Genomic DNA, 12,319 nt, shown 5'->3' with positions numbered 1-12,319 from the left:
AACTGCTAAACACACAGTACACATCTCACGTACACATAATCTAACAATACAGTTAACTGTAGTCTACAGATAAGGTATGTTACCTGCTTGCTCCAGATGGATGTGCTGGGTGGCTCCGGCCTCCATTACAACACATGTCAGAGGTTGATATAGCTGTTGTGCAGGAGCCACTATGCTTAGAAGCAGCTCCTCTGTTCTGGTGAGGGGGGATGAATAGCCATCCCACCACCTGTGGCAAGCTGCTGTCTTTGGATATCAGACGTACGCCACCGGACTTGTCTAATTAAATCACTGCAGTGATGGCGTACCTGCTCATATGTCCGGTTATGCATGCATATGTCATTTACCTGATGAACAAGTTCCTGCCACAGTGCAGTCCGCTCCTGCTGGTGCTAGCTGCTTCTGGAGAACAGCATTGTGTACCACTGCAATAGGCTGTTGAGTATCACCTCTTCCTCATCCGCTGTGTATGCTGGGTTGCGTTGGTGGGCCATCTGGCTGAAAAAGATATGAACAATATGTGTGAGAGTGTCCTGTGGCAAACTTTACACCTTTACCCACAGATATCACTTTACTGACATGCATACCATCCTATTGTCTGTCAGAGGTTACACACATTCAATACCACTTATTGGTTCTCAGGCCACAACTAACTTACACTGCCTGGCAGTCTCTATATATCACATCACTATACAGCAGTACCCGACACACTGTTTGTGACACATTGCTCAACCTCAAGACAGGGGTGTATATCACACCAATGCACGAACAGAGATGTCATCTATTGCAATGGATGTAAAGTACAGGTACAGTAGTACCAATCAACCACCCTAGTCATTGATGCCATAGCCCTGCCTAACAGATGTGTCCAGTTGTTACTATAGGTGGCATACTGCTGTGACAGACTATAGTTGTTGCTGGATACACATGTTTACCCTGTAACACACATGATTGCAGCCATTGTACAGGCATAATCACACACACATCAGGTAAACATACAATGCACCACTGTATGCCAACACAGATGAGCATTGCCTATGTACCATATGGTACTGTGTGCCACTACTTACACACCCTTATGCCTGCATTCTGTCCTCTGTGCAGACTACAGGAAACACACATGACAGTGTTTCCAAGCAATGTGAACACACACCATACTGTGCTGTTTAGGCATAGAGCTTCAGGTAGTACTACAGTTCATATTGGTGATGGATTCACCAGCAGTACCACTCACTAAACATACATGTATTGCTTTAGCCTACAATGAGACACCACATTCATCAACGGAGAACTACATCACATCATATGCCATACTACTATGTCTGCCTAACAGTACAATACACATCAGTTGCCGTCCTCACAGCTAGGATAGACACTACCATGTCAGATACAACATCACACTAAGCTATCACACCTTTACAGACCTTGCACACATTCAGCGTTACACTTATTCAACCTCACATAGCAGCTATTGCATTAAGTACATGTGTGAGTGCATAGTGTCATAGGTAGGTAATATGCTATTGGCCCTAGGGCTATGGCAGCCTAGCAATATGCTACTCTGGCCTTTGACACACGTACTTTGATTTCACTTGCCCCTGCCAACCTGAACCACAGAGGTTTTTCCTAGGGTGTATTACCAATCTCCCACACAATCATCAGGGGTATTTATAACAACTGCTAAGAAGGAGCCTTGTTTGCTATTGCTATGTGGTCTATTCCGGTGTATGGCATATCTCTGAGATGGGAACCTATCCCTCCAGCATGTGCTGTTTAGTGAGCTGACAAGGTTTAGGGCCCTAGAGCATGTATCCCGGAGGGATTGTGATATATTGCCATGGTGGTTGTCACCCAGCTATGTGTGTGACATACCTCTGTATGTATGGCAGAGGTCACCTCTGGGTGGCCAGTATGCAATACAGTGTAGTTGTGGTTTTGTGAGTCAGTCTGCATAGGGCATTTGTTTGTGGCCAGTATTACCCTTTGGGAGGTCTGTCTGTGGCCTGTTCACCTGGTGTAGTTGTCATGTGAAGTAAATACCACACAGGGCATTGTGATGAGTAGAGGGGAACTCTACCCTATACTTCCATAGATGACAAACCTGTTGTCATGACACATACCACACAGACAGATTACAGGTGTAGTATGGCACTGTCTTCATCAAAGCAGAGGCTACTGTCCACCTGTGTCCCATGTTCCCTTATCACACCTTCACTGTTAGGTAGATCTCTACCTATGTGGTAGTTAATGGGTACACTGTTTTGGGAAGGTGGAATGGCACTGCAGTATCAACACTTGTCTACAGTCCATGCCTTGGTTACCACACATCTGTTGTGGTACATATGACCCTGTGTCTCCCTGTCTCTCTCTCACACTCCATAGATATATATATATATATATATATATATATATATATATATATATATATATATATATATATATATGTGCATATCTATACACATACATGTACACATCCATTGCTGTACACATGGATGTACATATAGGCACATGTACAGTCTACCTTTCATGATGGGGATATCACTTATGCGACAGTTGTGGGATGTACAGGTATGTGATTAAATTGCACAGTGTTGTGCAGAATGCATGTGGGTGTCCTCAGCCCTTGTAGCATTAGTAGGCCTCACTGGCTGTAACACAGCATATCTGACAAATCTGGCCCACAGCATTTAACCACCACAGTACATATGTCAACACTACCATAGCTGGCCTTAGGCATAGGCCAACTGGGCGGCCGCCTAGGGTGCCGCTCTAGCAGGGGTGCTTTTCCACTATTTATGTCATGTAGTAAGACAAGGATGGGGGCACCAGGAAGTGTGCTAGGGGGTGCCGTGGAGCCCTTTTGCCTAGGGCCCCAGTTGACCTAAGGCCACTCCTGCACACTGCATGCTGTTTTCTAGGCCACACACTACGACCTACATGGATAAATGCACATATCAACCTTCACTGACAGATATCTGTCCACCCTTCACTAACAGTTGCAGTATGTCCCTTGCCCTATGCACATGTGCAGATACAGATAGATACATACTGCTGCCACACATGGATGATTTGCAGTGTGTAGAGTACTCTTCAGTAACATCTACAACATGCCAGCACATACATGTGAGTTACATACCTTACCTTTGTATTTCCCTGCTCCGTGTGTTACTGTTTTGTAGTTTTTTTTTTTTTTATTGGTGGTTTGTTTTGGGTTTTCGCCCTCTATTTAACTTTCTGCCTCAGTTTTTCACTCTGTTCTGTCTCTGTCTCAGTCTGTGTCTGTGTCCGTGTCTCTCTCTCTCTCTCACTCTCTATCTCACAGCACCTGCAATGATATAATTGCAAGTGTGGACTGCAGGTACAGCCTGCTTTTCTAGGTATCTGCACTTGTGCATGTGACAGCCTCTGCACCAATTGCTGCCCACCATTCAGTAATTGCATGCAGCCTGCTGTTTGGTGATTGCATTACTCACTGTGATTGCAGCCCACTGCTATAAAATGCTAGGATAGGTAGGCGTAGCCCTTTCAGATTTCCAAGGTGGGGCCCATGCTTGTTTGCTCTGGACACCATTGTGTCAGTCTGAAGGTTGGTATATGTCTCTTATCTGATGCTAAGTTTGTAGCCAGTTATATGCATGTTGTACTCAAACCTGAATGTTGCTGCTTCCAGTACACACATCTCAGTGTAGACATGTACGCACCCCTCCAAATGCTAACACAGGATACATGGGAGTATGTACTTTTTTCTCACTTACACAATTAACTGCTATACAAATGTGGTTATTGCACTGTATTCCTGTGGCCAGTATTTATCCTGGTCTGATACCGTGTGGTGTTTATAAGGTGCTACAGTAACATTATTCCCTGCTAGGATGGCTGGTTCTCCTTTCACAGTCATGTCATGCAATTCCACAACCACTGCTGGTAAAGACCCACAGAAAAGGATTTGTGTTATACCATTCCTAATTTCCATTTACAGTCCCCCATTGTAATTCATGATATATTTATTTCAGAACCAAGTTATTTGTATATCTGCTGTGGCTTAATGGTAATTCATGCAGTCTATTGTGTCAATGGTATGGGGTTTGAGACTGGCAAAGGTTTTTTCTTTTGCTGCTCAGCAGAACAAGGGCCCTGCCATAGAGTGACTAAGGCACTTTTAAGCAGTTGTAAGCGAGTTTGCGCAGGTTTGTGTGATGCTTAGCTAAGCGTACACATGCACACACTCGCTTAATCCCGCTTACTACTGCTTAAAAGTGCTTACTCCCGCTAAACCCCGTGCTAATTTCTTTTAAAGAAAAGAAAATGGGGAGATAGGAAAGTGGTGAAAAAGGGGGCACAAAGAGGGACAGACTGTAGGTAAACAAGCTTGGGATGTGCAGGATGGGTGTAGGGAAGGCCCATAGCTGCCCATTTCTTTAACAGCAACAGCTGTGCATATGCAATGAATTTGGAGTGAAATTTGAAACCTTTCACCCCTGGGAGAGGGGTGAGGACAACAAAGTATGTTGTACTGCCAACACTAATTATCAGCTTACATGTCCAATGGACATGTGTGCGAAATGGGCAGCTATGTATGGGGCGTAATTTTTTTGTGGGTACAGATTGCCCTTTTTTTTTTTCAGGTGAGAGTGGGAAGTGAGGTAGAGGAAGTAGGTATGTCCGGGGAGTTAGGTTGGGAAGGTAAACTGACAAGACAGACAAGACGCATACAGGGGTGGTGTATGACACATGGGGTGAGTGAACACAATTTATGGGGTCGGATGTTTGGAAATCGCAAGCCCATGAGCCCACAGATGGTAACAGTGGAACAGAGATCCCCACCCATGGGCAGTCACCACTGAACCTTCACAGCCCTGAGGGTGGCTGTGCTGGGGGCTGCATAGGATGGGCAGTCTCACCCGTGAGACATGCCACTCTTGCCTCGAGCTGGCATAGGGGATCAGCGACTGAACACTGGATCTCCCTACGCACCACAACCCGGACCTTTGAAGGGTGACAGGTGGCCCTTCTCCGCCCACGCTTGCACGGGGGGGACGAGCCCCATCCCCTGCAGCGCTTCCACCCGAAGATGGCACAGGACCAACGGAGGAGGGGAGCCCGGGCTGGGCACCAGACCTGCTGGTGCCAGGTGCACTCACCAGCTGAGGAGGGACAGGTGGGTCCGCTGGGATCGACCTTCCCATACGTTCTGTGATTAGGTGTGTTTAATTACAACATAAGCAAAACAGCATTCCAGATTAGTTGTAACAGCATGCAGTAATATTCCCATTAACCCAATACACCAAGGATACAATAGTTGAACAGCAAGCATAATACATGCATATATTGAACCACAGTGGATATTCCAACAGCATGCAGGGATGTTTGGTAGCAACAGGCCACCATGATTGTGGTGTTTAAACAGGGCACATGCATCAACGTGAATGTAAATATTTATAGAACAATAGGACATATGTCCCAACAAATATTTAAGATTACACATACCCACTGAGGTGTGAAATTGCATGGTTTATGCACATACAGTAGGGTGTAGAAAAAACCTTGGTTAACATCTTATAATTACCTTTTCATCTACACTACATTCCTAGTGACTGCAGGTGTATATCCCCTACATGTATTATTACACTTGCCACCATACATTAGGTTGTGTAATTGGTTTGGCTAGTTCAATATATGCCTGACCTATATCTGACATACTAACTGTCCAGGATGCAGATGTTATTGCTACATATTTCTTGATTGCATTTATATTTCTTTATCTACATATCTGGGATGTTTTCACATGACATTTTCACTTCGATTTGTACAGAACCCTGCATTTCTTGACACACACTCACATTTCTGGGAAAAAATAACATGCTACACATGTGCCAGATTTACTTATTCATGCCAGCCAGTAACTGACTGTTGTGGACTATATATGTTTCACAGCTACTAGCACTTCCATCACCCACTTTATATGGGAATGCACAACTGTGGGTTGCCAGCATCTTTTCAAACAGTACTGTTTGTATAATGCAAGGGTACAACAAAATTTCAAACTCTGTGACACAGCCACACTCCGGATTTTAGACCTTTATTAATGACATTACACACTTTTCCACAGGCTCACTCCTTTATTTGTTTTAACGGTGTATATAGCAGACATGTTCAAGACATATTATACCTTTATTAATGGGTTAGAACACTCTTTTTTCAGGCTCACTCACTTATTTTATATGACAGTGCCTGCAGAGATATTATTCCAGACATATGTTACCTTTCTTAATGGGTTACTACACTCTTTTTCTGCCTCTCTGACGTTTTTATCTGACAGTACATGCAGAGGACTTATTCAGGCAATTTTATGGCTGTATTATTGGACTACAACACTTTCTTTCATGCTCTCTCCCATATTTTATATAACAATACATGCAGAATAATCACTAACCTGCCTGGTGGCACAGCCTTAGCAGCCTATCAGCATAGGCTTGCTGATTGGCAGCACGGTCACCTGCAGCTGTAAAGTAAATGAAGGGATATTGAGACATACCTATCCATTTTACATACTCCATTATCAATTCTTACATACTGCATTCCATGGCTACTTACTCAGTTGTGGGGCATCCTGCATCCCACGAGCCTCCTGTATCCATTGGTTCAGGCGGTCCTGCTTTTGTCTCTTCAGGTCTGCCTGGTGGTGGCGGACCTGCTCACCAGTCTGAGGAATGCCTGTGGCACTGGTGAGGTCACGAGCTAACCAGTTCCAAGCCTCTGCCTTGTACTCCATCCCTTGGAACTGGCCCTGCAGGAGTCTTGACTCATGACGGTGGACAAGGAGCCAAACCATGTATTTCAACTCCTCGATGCCCCAAAGTTGCGCTCAGAAGCATGTTCCCTCTCCGACACCAGACATTCTAACTGCAGATGTGAGCTACAATCAGTTATGGCGTGTATTCCTGCCTGTGGGGCTTAGATATGCTGCATTTCCTGCACTTTTTTGTGACTGGCCATTTTGTAAAATTCTTGGCTGACTGCAGACCTGCTTAGTAATGGTTAAACTACCATTCGTATGTATATGAATGTTAACAGTGGCTGCTTCCCCTTTGTTGTCATGGCTTAGTGGTGCTGTGCTTTGCTTATGATGCACAGAGTCCTGGGTTCGAACCTTGTCATTCATTTTATTTTCATACTGTACAAACAGGCTAGGGGGTGTGGCTGCATTTAAGCAACTTTGCTCTACATTGCTCCTTGGTGCCCTACGATGCCCTGGTTGGCGCGGCGCGCACGTCCACGCAAACACATTGCGCTGGGTAAAGCACTGTTAAACTATGGGCAACTCTATTGCGCTGGGTGAAGCGCTATTGAACTATGGGCAACTCTATTGTGCTGGGTGAAGCGCTGCTTAACTGCAGGCAATTTTATATTGGGATCCTTTAAAATATTTATATTGTTCACTGATACATTGGCCATTTCACTGCTTTTTAGTTATGTTTAAACATATATGTTATGTATTATTCCATATACTGATTTAAAAAATAAATACGAAAGGGAGTGGTGGGACTCAAGCCGTGAATGCTTCTTCTTTGTGCAAATGCTCTACCATTACACTATTGCTATTTGATGTGATTTGCATAAACATTCTTTCTTATGCTCTTCCATGTCAGAATTGCTAACTGTAGCTAAGCAATGGGCACACCCATGCACACACGTGCAAATACAGGCAGCTATTTTGGGCATTTAAAATAAATTAATGTTATGCGTTTTAGAACTGTGATGGGGGTTTACAATATCAGACAGTGAGGTGTTGGGTGCAGGGACATTTGAGCGGACTCGCTCTTGTTTATTTGCTTTTATTTTAAACACTTGCAGGGGTGTGGACATTTAGACTGCTCAGCAGTCAGACATGCCCCCTGCTTTCTTACATGGTCCATGTAAGACTTACGGTTGAGTCAGCATGCCCTCATGCATATTCATGGCACGTTGACATCATACCGTTCAACTGCAGCCTCCGAGTAAGACTTATTAAGTCTTACACGGAGGATTCATGAATCTAGGGGGGTTGTCCTGTTCGATTCTCAGCGAAAGCGTCCTCTGTTGGAGACATGCGTGAATGGGCGTACCTTCGTTGAAGGTTGTACGTCAGGGCTGGCAACTCGGTACATAAAAATCTACTGCCAATCATTAGCGGACCGGAGTTCTGCTGTGGCGACCCCTAAAAGCCGAAAGATACAACAACCAGTATCTTGGAATACCTCCAAAATAACTTGAAGCATGTTCTATCATTATAGTTTTTGTCACTTTTCAACTATTGCCTCAAAACAAGCCTTTCTACCTTGAGAATGGAGGACTGTAGTGGTTATCCCACTTCACAGGGGTGGGTAATCAACTGACTCTGGTAATTAATGACACATTAGTCTAACTAGTCTAATATGCAATGCCATGAAATTAATTATCATGGAAATAATCAAAAAAAGCATAGGCAACCTTCAGAAACTGGAAACCCAGTTTGGCTTTGTCACTGAAAGGTGTTGCCTATTTAACATGGTGGACTTCTTTGAAAAGGTCACCAAGGAAATGGATGAGTGGAAAATGTTGCATACCGCCTACCTGACCATGGCTAAGGAATTTGATACAATACCCCACTCAGGCATAGTTTGGACAAACTCACTGAATTGGGCCTAAACCCCTACATATATCATTGTATTGTCAGATGGCTTACAGGTAGGATTCATAAAGGTAAGATGGGTTAGATTACCACCACTAAGAGACCGGTCACCAGTAAGGTACCTCAGACTTCATGCTGGGACTGCTTCTATTTGGTATCTAATTCTCAGAGATAAAGGATTGTCAAGAACGTTTGGCTGACCAAGTTCAGAGATGACTGCAAATTGGGAGGTATCATGGACTCCCCTCATGGCACAAACATCTTACAAGAGGGTCTAACACAGATAAATAATTGGTGCCAGAGCCACAGATTAAATATCAATGTCAAGAAAAGCATTATAGTGCCTTTTGGGAAAACGGCCACCCAAGCTAATTACCGCATCTGTAAGATACCCCTAAGAGCTGACTGTAAGAGTCAGTCTCTATTTATTTACTTTATTGATCTGAAAAAGTCACATAAACAAACACTGTTTTTGAGTTATTCAAAAAACAAAAACACTTATGGAAGCAGTTACTTCAGTTTAGAACACACACAGAGTGTTGCAGCATTCAGATTTGACAGAAAATCCAATACCAGCTTTTAAAAGCCAATATTGCATTAAATTGAGATTTAGATTGGCTGACTTTGTCCCTCAACACTTTGCACCTGGTGCAGTCGCCCCTCTCATCCCACCCTAGCTATGTTACTGCATGCAGTCCAAATGCACCCCACAAGTTATTGTGTATTAGAGGTTACTTTAAAGGGGTATATGTTTGTTAGGGCATGATCTAATGGCTGCCCCTGTCCATTGCAGTCATAAGTGTCAGACAAGGGATAAATTTCTGATTTCCCAATCACTGGTCCAAGTTGTTCTTGAGTAGGGAAAAGCTCTACTTCACATGGATAAGAACCATATTCCAGAGAAGAAAAAAAAAATTCCTAGCTTGTTTCCCATCTTTCCTGTAACTTGTCTTGTCCAGATACAGACTTGCTGTATCCAGGACTGTTTGTAAGCTCCTGAGCCCCTCAAGCCTTTCTGTGTTGGAGGGAAGCCTTCTAGCTTATCAGTGGGAGTGGTAAGCACTACGTAGCCTATCTACCACAGGAGGAGAGGTTTCTCGCCCAGAAAGTATAGTTTATTGGCTGTTTGGGAAGCTCTTCCATCTCTTTCAACCTTCTGATTCAAAAGCCTGTGTTTGTGCTTGTTTCCTGCCTTTCCTGTTACTAGTCTAGTCCAGGTACAGATTTGCTGTATCCAGGACTCTTTTTAAGTTTCAGATCCCCCCCCCCCCAAGCCTTTCTGTGTTGGAGGGAAGCCCTCTAGCCTAGCAGTGGGAGTGGTAAGCATCAGGTAGCCTATCTACCATGGGAAGAGTGGGTTTTGGCCCATAAATTGTAGTTTATTGGTCGTTTAGGCAATTTTCCATCTCTTTCAACTTGCTGGCTTAAAAGCCTGCATTTGCACTTGTTCCCCACCTTTCCTATAACTAGTCTAGTCCAGGTACAGATTTGCTGTATCCAGGACTCTTTGTAAGCTTCCCAAGCCTTTCTGTGTTGGAGGGAAGCCTTCTTAGGTTCATAGGTTTATAGGTTGGTACTGAGCTATCTGCCCGAAGGCATATATTAGCCCAGCCACATTGTGCGGTATTCGCCACCCCTTTAGTAGTTCCCTAGACCCTTGCACTAGCAGCTAGTACCCTTGGCTCCTATCTAGTAGTGCTGTTGGTGTGATCCCTGGTGTAAACTTTCTGCTACCCATCTACTCATCAAGGTTCCTCTTGAAGAGTGATAGTGAGGGGCTCTGTCTTATGTAGATCGGGACCCTGTTTCATAGTAAGGGAAGTCTCTGTGAAGGGAATCTATCCCTCCAGCATGTTCTATTCATTGTTGTGTTGAGGTTTATATCCCTAGAGCATGTATCTCTAGTAGATTTGGTTTTGCTAAGATGGAGCATGTTCAACAATTCTGGGTTGGACATGGGTCTGTATGTTAGACAGAGATCACCTCTGAGAAAGTGGTATGCAACAGAGAACAGTCTTAGCTTTTTCAATCGTGCTGCAAAGGGCAACTGTTAGAGGCCAGTAATTCACTTGGTTAGGTACCTCTGTGGTCTCTCCAGCTGCTGGAGATGTCTAATCAGGTACATTCCAATTGGTGCCTTGTACTCAATAATGGGTCTGATGAGGGAAGAGTAGAGAAACTTTCTGGTTTAAAAGACCACATCTGCGCTTATTTCCCATCTTGCATGTAACTAATCTACTGGAAAGCATTAGAAAGCTTTAAACTGATACAAGCCTTCTAGCTTAAAAGAGAGACTTTGGATTGATTGAGTATCAGTTTTCTGTATTTTCTTGCTGCACTTAACTGTTTTCTGCCTAAACGCTGATTTTCCAGCACTTATTGTGATTTAAAAGCTTGTTTTTTCACATATTGTACTTATTTGACTGCCTGCACTTTTAAAAAAGTTTTTTGTTTAAATAAATTGTTTAACTGTTGTAGGCTACACACTAAATTGCGATAGCCTTTTTAGATCGCTTGTAGTCGTTTAAAGCTGTTTTAAGTGTACTTTTTACTGTTTTTGCCTTATCTTTAAAAAAAAAAAAAAAATCTTGTTTCCTGCCTGTTTAAGCTAGTATAGTCCAGTTTTCAGACTAGTGCTGAATTCAGGGCTGTGTTACAAGTTTCTGAGTTGCCCATACCTTACTTGGACAGAGGGAAGTTTCTCTGTTCACCTGTGAGAGAGGGGAACTTTGAGCAGTGGTTCCAGCCAAGAAGTTAGTAGTTTAAAAACCACGTTTGCACGGTTTTGTGCGCCGGGCAGCACCGGTTAGCTAGGGTTAAATTATTCCCGGCTCCACTAAGTCTTCTCTTCAGATTTTCACTTGAAACTAGTCTAACTCTCAACCTAAGCATTCAAAAAGCATCCTACAGTCCAGCACTTGCTCAGACCTAATAGCAACCACTAATATACCCCGACACTTGACTGCCCAGCAGGGCAAGGCTCTTTATCCACCCCTTACCAACCAAGTGACTAAGCAGCTCACCCTACTATTCAGGCATGACCAAAGGGCAATTTCAGGTGTACTCTTCAGTCCAGCTGGTGAATCTGGTATCCTTAGGCAAAGTTACAACTGCCTCATGTACACAGACAGCCCTCTCCTCCTACCACAAACTAACATCTGCGAGAGATGCAATTAAACAGCCAAACTGGAGGCTAAGGTCTCTCCACCAAAGACTGGCACAGACAGTCATGAGGAGAAGGTTAACATTTGCATCACACCTCCAGCCTCACATAGACCTACTAAACCAGCACTGGCAAAAAATACACATAAATACACAAAATCATACTCGGAGGCTCTAAATAAAAACCTGCAAAAGCATCAGAGAGCTCTAAAGCAGACACTCACAAAACCTGCACCTCCCATCTCAAACCAGACAACACATAAAACACAAAATCAATGTGCTGCACAATCACAGCCCTTAAGGCAAAATAACATACCTAACACACTAGTAATAGGTGATTCAATAGTCAGGCACACTGATGCCGCACTCACTAGGCTGGACAAGGAGAAGGTTACTGTTAGCTGCCTGTCAGGAGCCAGAATCTGCCACATAACACAAGCACTAAGGTCACTCCAGAACAAGTACAAATATGACTCTGTCATTGTTCATGTTGGTGTGAATGACCTG

This window comes from Protopterus annectens, chromosome 1.part1 (assembly GCF_019279795.1).
Source record: "Protopterus annectens isolate FY-2018-M chromosome 1.part1, PAN1.0, whole genome shotgun sequence".
NCBI lineage: Eukaryota > Metazoa > Chordata > Ceratodontiformes > Protopteridae > Protopterus > Protopterus annectens.
This window is presented reverse-complemented; position numbering follows the sequence as displayed.